Below are 17668 nucleotides of genomic sequence, written 5' to 3'. Positions count from 1 at the left end.
GTGTGTGGAAGGAAAATGGAGGAGTCGCTACAACGACGAGTTGTACGAACTGTATGACGACCTCACCGTCGTGCAGCGAATTAGGCTCGCCAGGCTCCGATCTCCCATCTCAGAAAGTCGTTTTAGGCCGTCCACACGGACAGAGGAGGCATGGTAGGCTCAGGTTGAGGTGGAAGGATGGCGTGGAATCATCATCCATCCAGCCGGGATAACGGATTGGCGCACGACGGCGCGGGACCGTCAGTTGTTCCAGATTCTGCTGCGGCAGGCCAAGACCGCAAAGTGGTTGTAGCGCCTGATAAGTAAGTAAGTAGTTCTTTTTGCTATCCTACTATTCATTATTAAGTAGGATGGCACGTTGTTGTATTATTAATACCATGTGTAACTGAACAAGTGAGTGAACATTTATAATAAGGTGTTTTCTCCTTATTCTTTGCCTTATCCCGGGTATGCTCAGTTACAGTCGATAGTAGTTCTGTTGCTTAGAAAAGTGCAACTATGGCTTTTATAGCTCTCATCTTGAAGAGCAACCAAGTGTGCAGGTAGAAGATGTCCTCTGAGAGAAGCTTTTTTTACTGTAACATTTTACAACGACATTGACTCTAAGTCGTGTTCGACAAATAATTTGTGCGAATAAATTTCCTTAGACTCTAGAGGGACCGGTTCGAATCCAACATCTTTGTTCTACCTTAGGATTGATAGCGCCCATATTGTATTTTAATTCAGGAGTACTGCAATTTACCAATACTTTTATTAGGGGGGCGATGATCGAGGTTGAAATCCTATCCTGATCGTTCGCTTATAGTGCGGACTGACTGTCCAACTACATGGTAACAGATTTAGAGATCAGATTTCCAGCGCGACCTAGAGAGTCGTTAAGTCAAGAAGAAGTCTCTTTCTCTCTTCTGGGTTTAACGACCTCTAAGCTTTCACGCCGGTCCTCTTAGTTGAATAGTTACTCCTCACTAGTGGGGACCGGTCCCGGATGGGATTTGAACCCCAGTCCTTCCGTTTGAAGACCGGCGCCTTTGTTGCTTATACCACCAGGCCACCCCAAGCAGAAGAAGTCTTGCAATTATTTGGTTGTAAGGTTCCATTTCATGTTCCATTTTTAATCGGAACGAGAGTGCTGTGTGCTGCCGGGACGTATCAGGCGGTGCGCTGTTCTTATGTGATGATTGGTTGAAGAAGACGGCGGACTTCTTGGTAGGCGCATCGGCGGCTATTGTTTTGAACCGCGCTCGATCGCTAGGTGTGCTCCGTGGTTGGGGAGTGGGAAGCGGGAGCAACTAATTTTGCATATGTGTGTGTGTGGGTGACATACTATAAATAAAGCAGAGACGACCTAGTGGGTCAGTCTGATGAGTTATTCGTTCCCGATAAGACACAGGTGTCCGTTTTCTTGCACGTGGATAGTTGTTCTACCATTTCCGCTGCTGCGGACACTGTAGAATAACTGCTGCGGTTAGATATCACAGCTTACTTAGGCCTATTTGCTGAATCTCCCTAAACAATTCAAACGATTGTGTTTTCCGGTATTATTCGGTTATATAAATTTTTCCACAACTGTATCGAAAGAAGCAAAACTTTTATCGAATGCGCCACAAAACAAGCAACGGAAGGGTAGCATAAGGATCAAATAATTTCTCCCATTCTTAACTGTTGTCTTTGTTTCTTTCCCAGTTTTTCGTGCTTTAAAACTTCTCCTTCCAACAATATTTTTCCCACCCACCACTACCGCGACGACCGGAAGTGGCACTTAGGGAGCAAGCAATGGGCGTCGATGTTTTTTTTTGTTTCATTGTGTCCCATGCACGTGTTTCCGGAAGCGGAACGCAGAGGATAGAGGAGTCCCGGAAGTATGTCGAGATGGTATCCGGTTTGTTGAAAAGTTTTGAAATATTCCGTAACGGGGAGAAAGAAAGTCTAGTCCGAAGTTGCTTTCAAAACGGGCCTGTAGACTTGGGAGCGTCGGTGTGGGAGCACATTGAGGACAATGTTTTTTACTTCTTCCCTGATATTGGATTGTCGGGTTTGTTGCTAGCGTTCTTATAGGGCGGTAGTATGTGAAGGTACGAACGTGAATACGTTCGAATGTGATACACGTTTCGTATTAGCTTTGCAAAACAATTTCCATACGCGCATTTTTTTGAAGAAACAATCTTTTTCATTTCCCTTTCTTTTCCCCGTTGCACTGTGGAACCAGGATTGTTGTGGAGTTTTGTTTTAGGCCAGCAAAACTTATACGCTGTCATTTCCTTACTACGATATTAGCAATGCAAAAAACGTACCAACATTGTTTTTGGACTGTTGCGCCAATTGTTTTTCACTCAAATTCTTTCGAACGATGATCGTCATACTGACTTGCCTGTCGCTTCAAATATTTAAAGTCTCCGGCCTTTGGGTAGGGCTGATAGCTCTACAAAATTACACACTCAAACACATTCTCGCTCATACACACAAAAGTGTTCTTTCTCTTCTTCCCGAGCACACCGCCCACCAAGATGAGTGGGACAAATTTTTAATGTAACCAGATCGGCGTCACGTAATTCATTTGCAATTCTGCGCCAGTTAGGGAAAGCGGCTTATCTTGGAAAAATCGGTTGTAAGCATCCGCCTCTTCAGAAACCAAAGGGAAAGAGATTACCGGCGGTAGCGGGCATTAGTTGGATGGTTAGCATAATGCTACTTACGCTAGATAATCCCGTACCGCGCTCATTCTCGTCGGTGTCTGTGGTCGTATGAGAGCGTCTACTTGTGGTTAAATGTAAGAAGCTTCCTTCCGGATTTGGTGCGCGGCAGCAAGCTTTGACCTGGTTGGCTTGTCGTTTGGTTGTGCAATATTGGAACGTGGCAGAATATGAGCCAGCGTCAAGACACACTGTTTAGGGGAGGTTTGTTGTTTTTCTGCCTTTACTTCCTTCTCCTTCTCTACGATCCAATGGGTAATGATGGTTTTTGAAGAGGATTTTGACAAACTGTTGATCTATAAGCAGGATGAGCTTCAGAAGAAGGTGAAATTGTTTCGTGAGGATGGCTTTTTGGTGACAGCAAAAGCAGGTGGAAAGAGAAAATCTGTTGCTTCTAGGTGGAACAATTTTATGGTTCATAGGCCTCGGAGTTGTATAGTTCATATGCGTACCGTCATAATTAATTGTAAATAAATAAATAAAAAATATGGATCTGTTAAGAAATATTGAGCAAGAATTTATTTAATCTTTTATAATTTATAATTTATAAAATAATTATACTTTGACATCGGTACACTGAGTTCACAGTGATGTTCGGGGCGGCCCAGTGCTGAGGTGACAGCGGCCCCGGTCTTCAAACGACAGGACCGGGGTTCAAATCCCATCCGGACCGTCACCCCGTAGTAAGTACTGACGTACTTCACTACGTGGTATTCATAAGTCAATACGGGCCAGGCCGTTCTTACGAAAAAAAAAAAAACTCAGTGATGTTTATGGTGTGCTGCTGCCTTCTGTTATTTATCTTCTTTAAATCGATAATAACAACATATTTCTCGCTGTTCCTAACCCTGATGACTGTTCTCGCTTTTTATTATTCTTCTTCTTGGCTTGCTCAAGATTGAGCACGTCGCGTCAACATGGCCAGGTCTCCAATCAGTTTTCAGGAAATTTGGTGTAGGGATGCAGTCCTCCATCCACGGCTGCATCCGATCTCCGACAGGTTATACTCCACTTGATCTAGCCAACGAGCTCGCTGTGTTCCTCTACGCCTCGTGCCAAACGCTGACGAGTTCGCTGACGTGTACTTTCTTGGTGGGGCATGAGCTCGGCATCCTCATCACGTGCCCCAGCCAACGTATCCTTCCGGATAAGTTCTCCCTTTTTAAGTTGCTTGGATTCTTCTTCTGTAAATTATTCTTTTTATTTTATTTATAATTAATTATTACGGTCCATTGCCGTATTGTTTTCTGTATATTATAATTTTGTGCGTTTTTTTATTCGATTCCAGGAGAGTGTTTTATTTGGCGTTTAAATATTTTGGTTACAATTAATTTTATAAGACTTCTGTTGCTTCTGTAGTATAACATTTTTTGATTCACAACTCAAACCTACATTCGAAACTATAATTCATAATGAAAGCCACTGAATTTTTACTGGGACCTAATTGATTTACTGAAGCTATATGCACTCTTGTATGTAGGCTTGTATTTTTAAAATTTAGTCGAATATTAAGGGTTCCACTAGGTATCAAAGCTTCCAGACAACATTTTTATTAAATTCTTAAACTTTAACTCTTTATTTAATTAATTCTTTGCCTTTTATCACTTACACGTTACTTGAACTCGAACGTAGTTCGTTAAGTGAAAGCCTTCATGAAACGTTATTCTGTGTTTATCCTGTAAGAAGAGATTAAGAGTTACTTTTTTCTATTTGGTCCTTCAAGATATATTTTATCAACAAGTTCCTTTTATGGTTAATACGATCCTGATCATTCCTTTTTCAAAAAGTATAATCACTTTTTTCCCTCATGTTAGTTCTTCTTGCTCAGTTTTTTTTTATATTTGTATAGAGTTTTATAATTCGTTTTTATCTACCTCAGGATGGAATCGTCACTATGATTGAAATGAATGTTTTTGCTAATAGCAAGGTACGTTTTGAAAAAATATAGTGAAAATTTTGACTGACAGTAGTTCTTCAAGCATGATAGTGTTTGAGCTAATCTGACACAATAAAACACACTCAAATGAGATTCATTTATTATGGCATTGCATACAAAAAAAAACTGTTGCTCCTTTACTGTATTTTAATTAAGAATAGTATCTTCAACAAAAACCAATCCAAGATCATTATACTCACTTTTGCTAGTGTTTTATGCACGCTCATTGTGTTTTTTTTTTGAAGGAGAAAAAGCACAAAAACCGTTACACTGAAATGATGGTACGCTGCATGTTGCACTTTTGTAACGTAACTGCAACAGCGAGCAGATACCGAGAAACCGAAGCAAATCAACCGCCACGGCCGAGTGTGCGCAGTACAGTGAAGGGGAAGTATTTGTGGTTTATTCTTCGGTTTTCGAAAACGTGTTGGGACGAAAGCTGGATTTTATTTTAAATTTAAGAAAACCATCACACACACACACACAACGAGGTGCAACTTCGAAGAGTAAGTTGTGTACTTATTCTTGGGAGCAAGCATGAACATCGATAGGAAAGCTTCTTTAAGCTGCGCTGATCCTTAAGGGGAATCGTTAATGTAGGAACTTTTCGAAATTGCCCCAGTTCCAGCATCGGAGAACCTAGAGCGAATACAAATACGAACACGAACGAAATGAAAAGTAGCGGCACGAGCTCCGGGCCACGGCAGCTCACGCCGTCATGTTGACCTAGACTGGCAAACTGTTTTCGGAAGCGATTTAAATTCTTTTTTTTCTATAGAGAAATTTGCTGTCTTTGTGGTTGCGTTGTCAGGATCACTTTTCTTTCTTCCCGTTCTTAACATTTGGGAGTACAGTTGCATTAGCGCCAATCTTCTCGTACGTGAGTGTGTGGGTGTGTATGTGTGCAGGTTTTTGGCCCAGGGTAAAGGAAGTGGCACATGAAGTGTTTCAGGTGCAAAGGTCGGATGCTTGAAGCTGTCGTAGATGTAGTACGACCGTACGACTACCACACTGAACCGATGTCGGTGGTTGTATCTTCCTTTCCCAATTCCGTTTCCACAGAATTCCCGCCTTTCTTAAGCCATGTGCAAGCTTCCGCCACGAGGGGCTTAAAGCATTGGAGTGTCCTCTGGAATTATGATGTGTAATTTATTAAAGCCATTTATTTCTTGCGCTCTTTTGCCGCTCTGGAGAGGGAGTGGAAGCGATCGGAATGGAGTGCCGTCGCAGCTGGTTGGGTGGGAAAATTATGATGATTCCTCTGCCACTCTGTGGGCATAGTCGTTTGAAGGTTAGCAATGAGAGCAATGGGAATGAGCGCCCAGGTGGCAAGGGAAAGTGGGAGAGGGTAAATTGGAAACCTAGTGGAAAAGGAAAAGAAACAACAAAGATGCAAATTTAAAGTTTGAGCTACTGGTTCGGGCAAGCTTGAAAAAGTCTAGTAGAAAAGGGTGGCATTTTCGTTTTTTAAAGATTCAAATTCAACATGATAAAACATGGACAAGCTTTGGATAGGTGTGTGGACTAATAATTTTGTGATTTTAGAAGAGATTTTTTACTACTTTTCTTTAGAAGTTAATACGCTCAAATTTTATGTTTCATTGCTTTATTTTTTTGTTGCTGTTTAATCTGCCTTTTAATATTCAATAAGTAAATTCAAATATTTGTATTATTCATCATAGTGAGCTGAATTAATCGATAGCAAACTTGAAATTCATACTACAGCATTACACTCAAGTATTGAAAAACAATGTTCTATGTGAGCTAGGAGGGAAGAGTTTAACTTGCAAGAAATAAAAAAACAATCTCTTCGTAAAAATTGGTAAAGACTATTCTAAGACAGGATGTTTTTTACATTTTATGTAAACTGTTCGCGGGAAATTTAATAATCATTGGATTTTTGGAGTCCCAGTGACCACAGATGGCATCTTTTTTTATTTTGATAGATGCAATGATGTGTTGTTTTGTTAATAAATATGTCAACATAAGATGACGCAAAAGAGTCTGCTTTATTTTTGAATGTCGTCTTCATTACGTGGATTTGGAAATTTGACGATAAACTAGTATCATTCCAGAACTGACAGTAATTTATACTAGAAATATGACATTGGAGCATGTTTCAATAAATGCTTATTAATATTTCATCTGATAAATACTTCATCGTATAGCAAAACTATTGATAGAACTCAGTTTTTCTCCGAAGAATCGCTGATACCAATGGAGTCAAATTTTTAACAAAAAAAGTGTGACGAATTAAAAAAAAGTTGCTCAGAAAATTGGAAAGCCCATGTGCTAAGGAAGTCTTTCTGGTTTTGTAATTTTGAAATGAAAAAAATTAAAGTGTTCATTGTATTTCTAAAATTTATTTTAAGTATGACGGCTTCCGCCTTATGGTCAACATCGCTGTGAGTGAGGCTGTGTATGAGGCCTAAACCATCTTATTTTAACTTTAACTTTAACTTTTTATTCCCGCTTTTCATCCAGGGCATGCTCAGCTAAGTATTAATTGAACGTTTTATTTAATTTCATAGCTGTTCTAAACGTTTCCGATGAGGCCGTGGTAAAGTTGTGACACGTCTAGAGACTGTGCAGTTTAGTGTATGTTTGCATACTGGGGCTTTAAAGTTGTTTCGCATAGTTGTCAACCTATAAGAAAAATAAACCGAACCCGTTGTTAATGTATAGACGCATTATGTGATATATTACACAAATTTCGCTTTGAATAACTTAATTTTCTATGTATTCTGTCAATTCTCTATATATCCTATTTATAAAACTGCCATGGCAAATGTATCTCTTTTCTTTGACTTAAGCTCTTATGATGTTAAACCGTCACAGATAAAAGGGCATGGAACGAAGAACAAATCGGTCGGGTTGGCTTCATTATAATAAATGGAATTAGCATACATAACAGCATCCAACAGCAACGAAAAAGGAGTTGAACCATACGAGGGCTAACAGAAAAACACCCCCCAAAAAGTTTTACCATACGCTGTCACACAGCTGACGACGGGCAAGACAAAAAGCCACATCGATTCTAACTATGTGGCACTCTCTCACACACACACAAACTCGTAGCAGCGCCGGTGAAAGTTTCAGCCAGCTAGGTGTGTGCGCCTTCGTCCGGTATTATGCACAATTCCGGCGAACAGAGACCGGGTTGCATACTTCTGGGCGCCGATGAAGCGCACGCGGTTCAATCGGTTCCTTTGGACTACGGGTACACCCATTAGATGCTATGAATAATAAATCAAACGAATGAGGAAAGATGTTGCTCACTGGTAAATAAATGATCCATCATTGACCAACAAACGGGCGGGAGCAGTGAAAGGTAAATTATATATCCTTCCCATTTTGTTCTCCCTCCTTCCCATTCAGTTCCTTTGATTGTCACCATTTTTCACAAGTTAGAAACCAGACGAACGCAAGTGGGTGTTGATTGATGCTGTCAACAGTTCTGTTGAGAGGAGAAGTCGATGAGACTGTGTCCTCGATAGAGACGTTAAAGTAGCACCAACAGAGACATTAAGGTAGTATTACTCTATGCGCATCGCACTAGAAGATGGAGAGCTTGAATTTTATCGACTTTTTTTATTCAAGGTAATGCTTTGTCGTTTCCTATGTTAAAGTAGACAATTACCTTCATCTGCTCTCAGCCTTTCCTAGGTAAAGGATTGAGTGTATGTGTTGGTAGTCGAGACTTACAGGGGACAGTGCGCTACTTAGCAACTTTTTTTTTTGCAAAAGGCAGCTTGAGCAACATTGTCCACCTGACCATTGTGGCTACAGAAAGTTAAGGTGTGGAACAAATTTTACATCCCCTTTTTTTATTCGCTATAATTGTCCTTTGTCGCTTAGCGTATCAAAAAAACCGGTTGCTCAAACAAAGTCCACCGCTTGCTAGCTTGAAGGATTAGAGAAGTAAAGTTTTGTTACGTGCGTGAGCGGACCTTCGTTTTGCTTCTTCATTGTGCGTTTGGTGCGGCCTGCTGGTGCTATATTTACGTCTGCTCCCGGTTCAGTAACGTTTGGCCGGTCGACCGACAATTGGTTTCGCGCGGCAAATAACGCACACCTGCCAACTTTGACCGAAGCCTACCTTTTGGGTGAAAAGTTTCCTCGGACCGTGCTCCAAAAGTTCCAGTGTGCTGTCCAGCGTTTCGGTGGTAGGCGGATTGATCCTGCTGGTTGGGTGAGTAGGCAGCTGGACCTGGAAGGCAAAACATAAACAAAACCCAAAAGCCATCGAACCGGAAAGTGAGTTCGTAAGGTAGAGGGGCTGGGAAACATTTTTCAAAAAGAAGCGTTTTAAGCGTTGATTGTGTGGTGATCGTAAATTTGTTTGTTTTTGTTGCTTTGTTGCTAACTTGTTGGCTCATTCCTTTGCGCTTTACTCCACGTATCAAGATTTAGGTGTTTGCAGTGTGCTTCTCTATGCCCAATTTTTATTGTACTCGTCGTGCTCATTGCGGGTCAGTATGAAGTTTTCTTTTGGTCGGTTTCCCGCCAGCGGACAGTTCCGATTGATGAGCCATTCCATAGGGAAAACATCGATAGAAAAGCAATAAAGTGATAAGTGCAGAGAGAGAGAGAGAGAGAAAGAGAGAGAGAAAGAGAGAGAGAGAGAGAGAGAATACGTGCTATGAAATACAAAGGAAAAAAAATCTCCGAAAAAAAAAACACGAAGTAAAAGTGAAAAGCTGTACGATGGTAAGAAAAGTTTGCATTATCTATTCTTAACGCTTCAGTAGTGAAGGAAAAAGTTATTCCTTTTTTCAGCAGGAAAAGCTCGATACCATCGACACAACCTTGCTTTGCTACAATAATTCAATGCTGTAGCTCAACGATACTGTTTTCAAATTTTCATTTGTTTTGAAAATTTATTTCTACATGCTCGAGCAGCTGCCTGCCTGGACAAGGTAGAAGATTGGAAGTCTTTTTTTCTTGACATTTTCTTTCATTATACGCAGTCTTCTGGATCACCGTTTTCACCGGTTCTGTCTTATACGTTTGCATACTGGGTAGTGGATAAACGATTTGATACGTTTCCTGCCAAGTTTAGTTCTTGGGCGGTATTTTTGTAATGGTTTTCTGTCGATAAGAAGCTGAAGCTTTCGGTTTTATTTTTTACTGTGCTTTCGGGGCTCCGTATGCCCCCACTCAGCTCAGCACTGGCCAATTGGGTCAGCGGATTGGAAAATTAGTGATTGAATACATTATGAGGCTCACGGTTGAACGGTTCTTTGTTCGGGCTTGCTGGTTGGGGCGAGCTTTTTTTTCGCTCGCTGCTATCGCATATATAAGCCAGCATGACCATTGGTAAGCCGAGGTGCTGGAAGCGGGAGCGTTTGATTATGGTGCGTGTTATTACGTTCCGGTTTGATAAGAAAAGCGTGCAAGGAAAAATTGAAAAAGAGAGACAGAAAGTCAGTAGCCAGTAGGGAAGAGTACGGAACGGTCACCCTACTGCTCACTAATCCAATGGCTATAAATCGTCAGCGGTGTCTCATCTATTCGGTGTGCCGAATGTAATGGACGTTGGTTTTATCCACGTCGAGGCAAGTAGAACCAGGAGTTGATCCTGTAGATGCTACAGTGGTATAGGTCGGGCTGTTTGTATTGAAACCATTCTTCAACAAGCCTCCCAACGAGCTTCATTGAGTCAACCGAACAAGATTGTCTACTTATGCTGATTGTATTCTAGTGTCTCCTGGTTTCCGTTCATTCCAATGACTTCCATTCGCATAACATGGTTCCACCGCACGCTCTGTTTCTTCACATGGTGAAGGTGGACTTGGGGAGTTTCGCATTAACTGGCTGAGTGATTTTTATGAACGCTATTTGCCCCCGGTGCAGGAATCAGATTGTGTACGCGTTTTGGGGCAATACATTCTGTAGCACGAGTACGTATGGGAGTGTGCAGGTGTATTTGATTTAAATAGCGATACGAAGAGGCATGTTACGATAGGTTGTTATCTTATCATGGGGCAGATATCTTTACTGTATGACCATTTGAATCTTGCCTCGGTGGACGTAGTAAGGTTGATTTAAATGTTTGGTCGTGAGTTAAAATTATTGTGCTTGATTTGAATTCAAAGCAGAAGAAAATGAAACGGATTTCGTATCAAAACGAAAGGAGAACTCTGAATGTCGATAAAAAACAATGGATGAATATTCAGGGAACGTTGTTTTCGTAGAAGAATATTTACCATAAGCATCATGTACATGTTTTGTTTTTTTTTGCATTGATTCACAGAACAGTGTAAAGTAATCATATTGAATTAATTGGAAGAAAAAGTAATTCGTGCAATTGGTTTCGGAATGTTTTAATTGATTGATCCGTTTATGGTGTATCAGTATTGTTACATACCAGTGAGGATGAATGAAACGAATAATGAAAAACTGCTCCTCGTTTGTGCCTTCAGTCAAGGGAAATCATTTTTAACGTATCTGAATTTTTAAAAATTTGTTTTAAATGAATTACTCTTGTTACTGTATTAAAAGAAGTAGCAAAATCAGAAAACGACCAGGCGTCTCCATGTATTCGATTTTATCAACAACCGGGCACCTCCATGCATTCCATTGTAACAGCGACCATGCATCTGTAGGGACGTCGTTAGAATCAGCGAACATGGGTTTCCATTGATTAAATTTAATAAAAATTAATTTGAACTTAAGAGGCATAGCAATGGAGGATACACATTATTATACATACTCTAACATATTTCAGGAGATCCATCGTATTGATTCGTTCGCAACTTTGTGTACATCGCTATGTTTTGCTGGATGCATTTGAGGTCGATTCGAGTGCGCATTCACATTAAACTGGTTTGTAGTAAAAAATAGGGATTTTTTATAAGATAATGGTTTTTGTTAACAGATTTTGATGGGGAAGGAAAAGTAATCTGGGAATCATGGGAAAAGAATATAATAAGATATACGCTTTTAAGTTCAGTGTTCATATAAATTATTAAATTAAGTACTATAAATACTTACCTTAAAAAAAAGCTTCGTATAGCACCTTGGCTTGCTGCAGAATTCCTCAAAATGCTCACGGTCTAGCGTTGTTATCTTCCAATCTATTATACCAACCTTTCTGCCGGACGCATTACGGCGTTCGGACTACCTAAAAGGTATATACAGACTGAGTCGTGTAGTGTCATTCTCAAGACAGGATTACCAAATCGAAACCTGGCGAGTTTCATTCGCTATAAAATGGTGAGATCATTGTAATGACCTCATAGCTCTTGTAAGTGTAGTATTACTTCATATGCCCTTCCAAACATAAGGGGCATAGTATCCTTCTTAATATATATGTGGGTAAAAATTTTTGGTAAATTTGAACAGATTTGAATTCTCAGATACTCAGATTCTCAGTATTCAGGTGTATGTGAGTACCGAAACTGAAAAGGTTCAGTAAAGCTCTAGCTTCGTCCGCCACCGCAGCTGTTTTGGTTGGAGAAGTTTTATCAGGCTGTAATATGACCGGTTTGCGTGCGTATTAAGCAAATTAGTACATTCAATACACTACCAATGCTTCAAACAAAAAGATGTATTGTGCAAGTATACTAACCTTTGGAAAGGGTCCGCAGCGCTTAGCTGGTGTATTTGATTATTCTTAGTAATGTGATAAGTAAACAACATCATACGGCTTATCGTAACTGATTTTTTGCTACCCTCATGCGTCTACCTAGTTCTTCGGCACCACACAGAAAGCTGAATGGGTCGATGATTGATTGGCGTTTATTAAACGGTTACCGCTACAAATCCGGCCTAACTCTTGCAAAGTGAATGGTGCTGCTGAATGCAGCAATTCGATTAGCCCGGCTGCCAATCATCTCCGGTCCGGTCAGGTACTTCCGGGGACGAAACGCACACCGATTCAGCCCTCCTGGTTAGAATGCTCACGTGTGACGCCGGGTAAGACTGGGAGTAAAAGTTGAAAATAAAAATATATTTCAACGCACACACGCGCGTGCCTGAGAGAAGGTGAATGAGTGCAAGTTCATCCCATGCCGGAAATGAAATCGTTACTCGGAAGCACTACCATACGGGCAGCATCCTGTAGTGGGGATTTGGAACAGATTGCTGATGGTGTGTTGGATCGGAGGCCATTTTCGGCGAGGGAGTAGCACGCGCTTCGACGCCTTTCCGGAAGCGTTATCGCTTCGTTCGTCACATGCGTTTTGGTATTAATATTGATGCGTATCAAGCCTGTGCGGCCCGTGTCGTTCCGTGTCGTCAACTGGCTGCGTGCGTTATTGCTTTTGATTCATCCACCGCTCATGGAAGGGAAGTTTTTTTTTGTTGGTTCACATATATAAAGGTGGCATCATTTTCTCAGCGGCTCGGTGGTGTGAGCGTTCCCTTGCTAATATGCAAATGTAATCAATTTCCGGATCGTGTGTTCCATTTTTCCCAACACACACACACACATACTCTACACTTTCTCCAGTCAACGGCAGTTGCCACCGTACGTTCGCGAGTGGTTAAAAGTGTGCCTCACATTCTCACTTAATCCGTCAGCGTCATGTTCTGACATCCGCATGCTGGTCGAATTATCCCTGTTTCGATATTTGCATTAGTGCTGATTGACGTTTTCCAGCCAGCGTTATGGTTGGGTGATGTTTTTTCGTGGATGGGCGAACTTTTTTGAGATGAAGTGGTGAAATACGTCTGCAGTGGTGTGAGGTATCGTCATGAGGGTTCGAGATGGACGGATGTGATGGTTTGATTTCTTTGAGCATAATTCAATCAAACCGTGCATCAACATCGTCGGCACTGTTCGTCGTCGGTATGACAACTAGCGTCCTTAGGGGATTATCGGGAAAACAGCGTTGTGATGTGTGGTCGCTAGGGTTTGAAGGACGATAGATTAGTTTGTACAACCCTGATAAGAATGATAATCTTTCAGATCGTTGATCAAATAAGTTGTTAAAGTATATAAACATGAAAAAAAGTTTGGTTTCTTTTTTTCGGTTGTCAACTCTCTTGTTAAGATTATTAAGTTTAGATGATTTAAGCTTACTTCTTTAGAATGTTAGGATTATAAAGAACTTTTATTTTGCAAATTTTCTCAAACCTGAGTACAAAAAACATTCCTCAAGAGATTAACACTCCCACGTCTTACTGAATATCGGCAACAGTGAGCAGGGGGATATCCTAATTCAATTTCCCCACCTGGCAGCAGTTACAACTAATTGTACGGCACGCTCTCGATGGTTGTGAATGATACATCCAACGTTGCCAACGTAGCCCATGGCTGAGAACGTACAGCATGGTTGCATCATCATCATCATCATCATCATCAGGTCGCAATCGGAATCGGGGGCTTGATTAGTGCAAACAATGTAAAGCACCATTCGCAAGGGTGATTCAGATCCTGCTCCTGCTTGAACGATCAATGCGATGCTGATGCTGTGTGTGCGAACGACGAACGCTGTGTGCGATAACGACGAGAATGATTAGATGTGTGAAATGTGTAGCGTTGCATAATTAATTGCTGCACACTGCTGATTGCGCCGAGCCGATGCGAGCACAGGCACAGGCAAAATAATAATGATAACAAAAGTGAGGAGAAAAAGAAAAGCTCAAGCTCGCTCACACACGCACATCCATGCAGGCAGTAGGATGATATTTAATGCTGAACGGTGTGCGACCGGCGACCGTATTGCGATTTGTTTGGCTAGTGCAAATTGGTCCAGCAAACTGCGATGAAGGCAAATACACAATCAAACGATGTACTGGCCATGAGTGAGAATGGCTGGAGCTCCGAAACACACATTTCACAGAGAACAGATCTCGTGTGAAATGTCGAGATTAGAGGATACAACATTCAATTACTTAATATTCGTAGGATGGTAGGTGTCAGAAGAATGGATGATTTTATTGCATTTTACATAAATTGGTTGCTGAAAGGACATTGTTAACACTAAAGCTAACGTGCTTCCTGTTTTATTTTGCTCTCCAGGAAAGAATAATATTGGGATCTTTCTGATGATCTCATTCAGTATGAGTTTGGATACATTGAGGATTCTCATGACGTTTTATGGTGGGTCTATGGCTGATGATTTTGCTTAAACATCGGCAAACAATTTTGCCTGAACCCTACGTTGATCCACAAATAGCTTTGTATAAAATGTTAGTATTTTTATAGATGCGCCTAAGCGGGGCGCCGTATGCGCCTAAGCGATCAGTTGCTAGATGAAAAATGGTTGGACAAAGTTTTCTAAAACAAGGTTCGCAAAAATCAATTTAAATGGTCGTAGCTGATACAAGTTAGAAGTCGCAAAAAACGTAGCGAATTAAAACTGCTGTCTACTGTCCGTTTTGTTTAGAAATGTATCCACAACTTTGGAACGTTTGGAAACGTGCTCCGTTATCTGAATGAACGAGCTTAACGGATTATACTCCGAAAATGGCAAAAATATTAATTTAGTAGATCACACACATTTTCTGCTAGGTAAGCTTCGTAGATAGTTAATGAACAGGACTATCATGGTCAAAATGAACACATCGTTTTCTGCGCTCTTTACCAATTCGTCAAGGGTTCCTCAAGTCAGCATTGTGGGGCCTCTTGGAAGCTGCAGCTCGGATCCTTGAAAAAGGATTCGACGTAACTGCACTCATCACCAGAGCAGAACTACAAACACTCACCAACCATCAATTACCACCGATCATCCAATCCTTCCGCCGGGGAATTCGTCCCTGGTATCTCCGTACACCTGCCATAGACTGGGAACTTAAAAGCTCTCTCCGGGGAATCGGAAAAAATAGCCACATCGCCAATAGTACTTTACTCACTTAATTCAGACGAAATACAAACATTTTTATCATATCTTTACAGACGGCTCCGTTTATCTGGACTAAGCAGGCTGTGGGATCCACACCACCACAGACAACTGCGTCATCAAAATCCCTAATCACACCTCCATCTTTTCCGCCGAAGCGATAGCAAATCAACTAGCCGCCGACGAAGGACTACAGACTGACCGACCGAACGTCATCTTCAGCGACAGTGCCAGTGTTCTGGCTGCCCTGGAACACGGCAACTCCAAAGACCCCCACATCCAGCTCCTAGACTCCATGCCTGCATCCTCGACAATCGTTTTCTGTTGGATTCCGGGTCATTCCGGAATCAACGGAAACGAGAAAGTCGACCAACTTGCCAACGACGGTCGGCTCCGTCCTGACGAACCATACAACACCCTTTCACGCCGTGATACCATCGGCTTCACCAACACCATCATCTCCCAACACTGGAATTCCACATGGCACAACGTAGACCTCAGCAACAAACTCCGTCCTATCAAGAACAACACCTCTTCATGGGAAGATACCGAATCCAGCCACATCCAACGAGTCCTTTATCGCCTTCGTATAGGTCATACCCGCCTTACGCACTCCTACCACCTAGAAAAATCCAGTCCTCCACTCTGCAGTTTCTGTGGTGTTGACATCACCGTTCGCCACATCCTCACCGACATCCTTGCCATGGATACACGACACACCGAGCCTCCTGTCAACTAGAAACTGATTTAACGACAATCCTATCCCGACAAACTCCAGCAGAACCGCCTCGTTAGATATTTACGCATCAGTCATTTATACAAAGAAATTTAAGCAATAGTTTAAACTTATCCGATACCATATGCCATAATAGTTTCCATAGTTTTATAGGGAATAGTTTTCCATAATATTTAAGGCACATATACTACAGTTTTGTATTACATTAAACCATCCTTTTTTTCATACAGTAGAGAGGCGAATGTAGTCTTTAAGACTCAAAGCCTCTATAAACAAACGAAAAAAAAGTGGGGCCTCTGCTGTATGTCATTTTTAATAATGACATTGTCAACGCGCTTTTTTAATGCTGTAAACTGCTGTATACTGATGACTTGAAGTTGTTAGTGCCTGTATCAAATATTGATGACTGTGCTGTACTTCAAAAATTGTTTAAATCGTTTCATGCCCTGGTGTTCTTTGAACAGTATGCGTGTAAATGTTATAAAATGTTCTGTTATAATATTCTCTAGAAAACGGTTACCTATAGTTTTTGATTACAAATTAGCTGGCAGCTGAGTTTCGCGAATAAAAGTCATTCGTGATTTAGGTGTATACACTATTATACACTATGCTAAATTTTGAAGAACATCACAAATTAACTATTTATAAGGCGTGTTGGTTATTAGGTTATATTTCACGTGCAGGCAAGGATTTCAACCCTCATAGTCTTAAATATCTATATTGTGCCAATTATAGGCTAATTTTAGAATTTGCTAGTTTTATATGGACACCAATGCAACAGTACATAATTGACAGGCTGGAATTAGTGCAAAGAAAATTGACATGTGCGCCCTTTTATCAGCTGCCTTGGTCTCGTGGCACTACCCTACCCACATACTGTACTAGGTGTCTGTTATTAGGACTGGAATTCCTTCAACATATGCTCATCAGCGGTTTTATTGACATCCCGTTCATTCTTGGAAGTATAAACTTCCAAGCTTCTAATAGATTTTTTAGACCGAGGCCACTATTTAGCTCCGTATTTAGATGGACCGAATTTGGTTCAAACGATTCTCTATCAACGAATATAATTTCATACCTTACTCTATCGATCGCTGTCGATCTCAACACTATCATTAATAATTTTAAACTAATCCTACGTAGGGGTGTCTAAAGCAACATAAGATTAAGATTAAGGTGTCATACGAAGCGTGGGGCTAGACAACGATATCCGTCGCACGATTCTCTACCGGTCTCTTCAATTTCTTGGCTTCGCGGATGACATTGATATCGTTGGCAAGACGACAGCGAAGGTGTGTGAGGCGTACACTCGACTGAAACGTGAAGCAACAAGAATTGGATTGATGATCAACGCGACGACGACGAAGTATCTGCTTGGCGGAGGCTCTGATCGTGATAGAGCCCGAGTTGGAAGCAACGTGTTAGTCGACGGCAACAACCTCGAGGTGGTAGAGGAGTTCTGCTATCTTGGGACTGTGGTAACTTCGGATAACGATGTCAGCAGCGAAATCCGGAG

This window comes from Anopheles maculipalpis, chromosome 2RL, assembly GCF_943734695.1.
Source record: "Anopheles maculipalpis chromosome 2RL, idAnoMacuDA_375_x, whole genome shotgun sequence".
Classification (NCBI taxonomy): domain Eukaryota; kingdom Metazoa; phylum Arthropoda; class Insecta; order Diptera; family Culicidae; genus Anopheles; species Anopheles maculipalpis.
Note: the sequence above shows the minus strand (reverse complement) of the source record.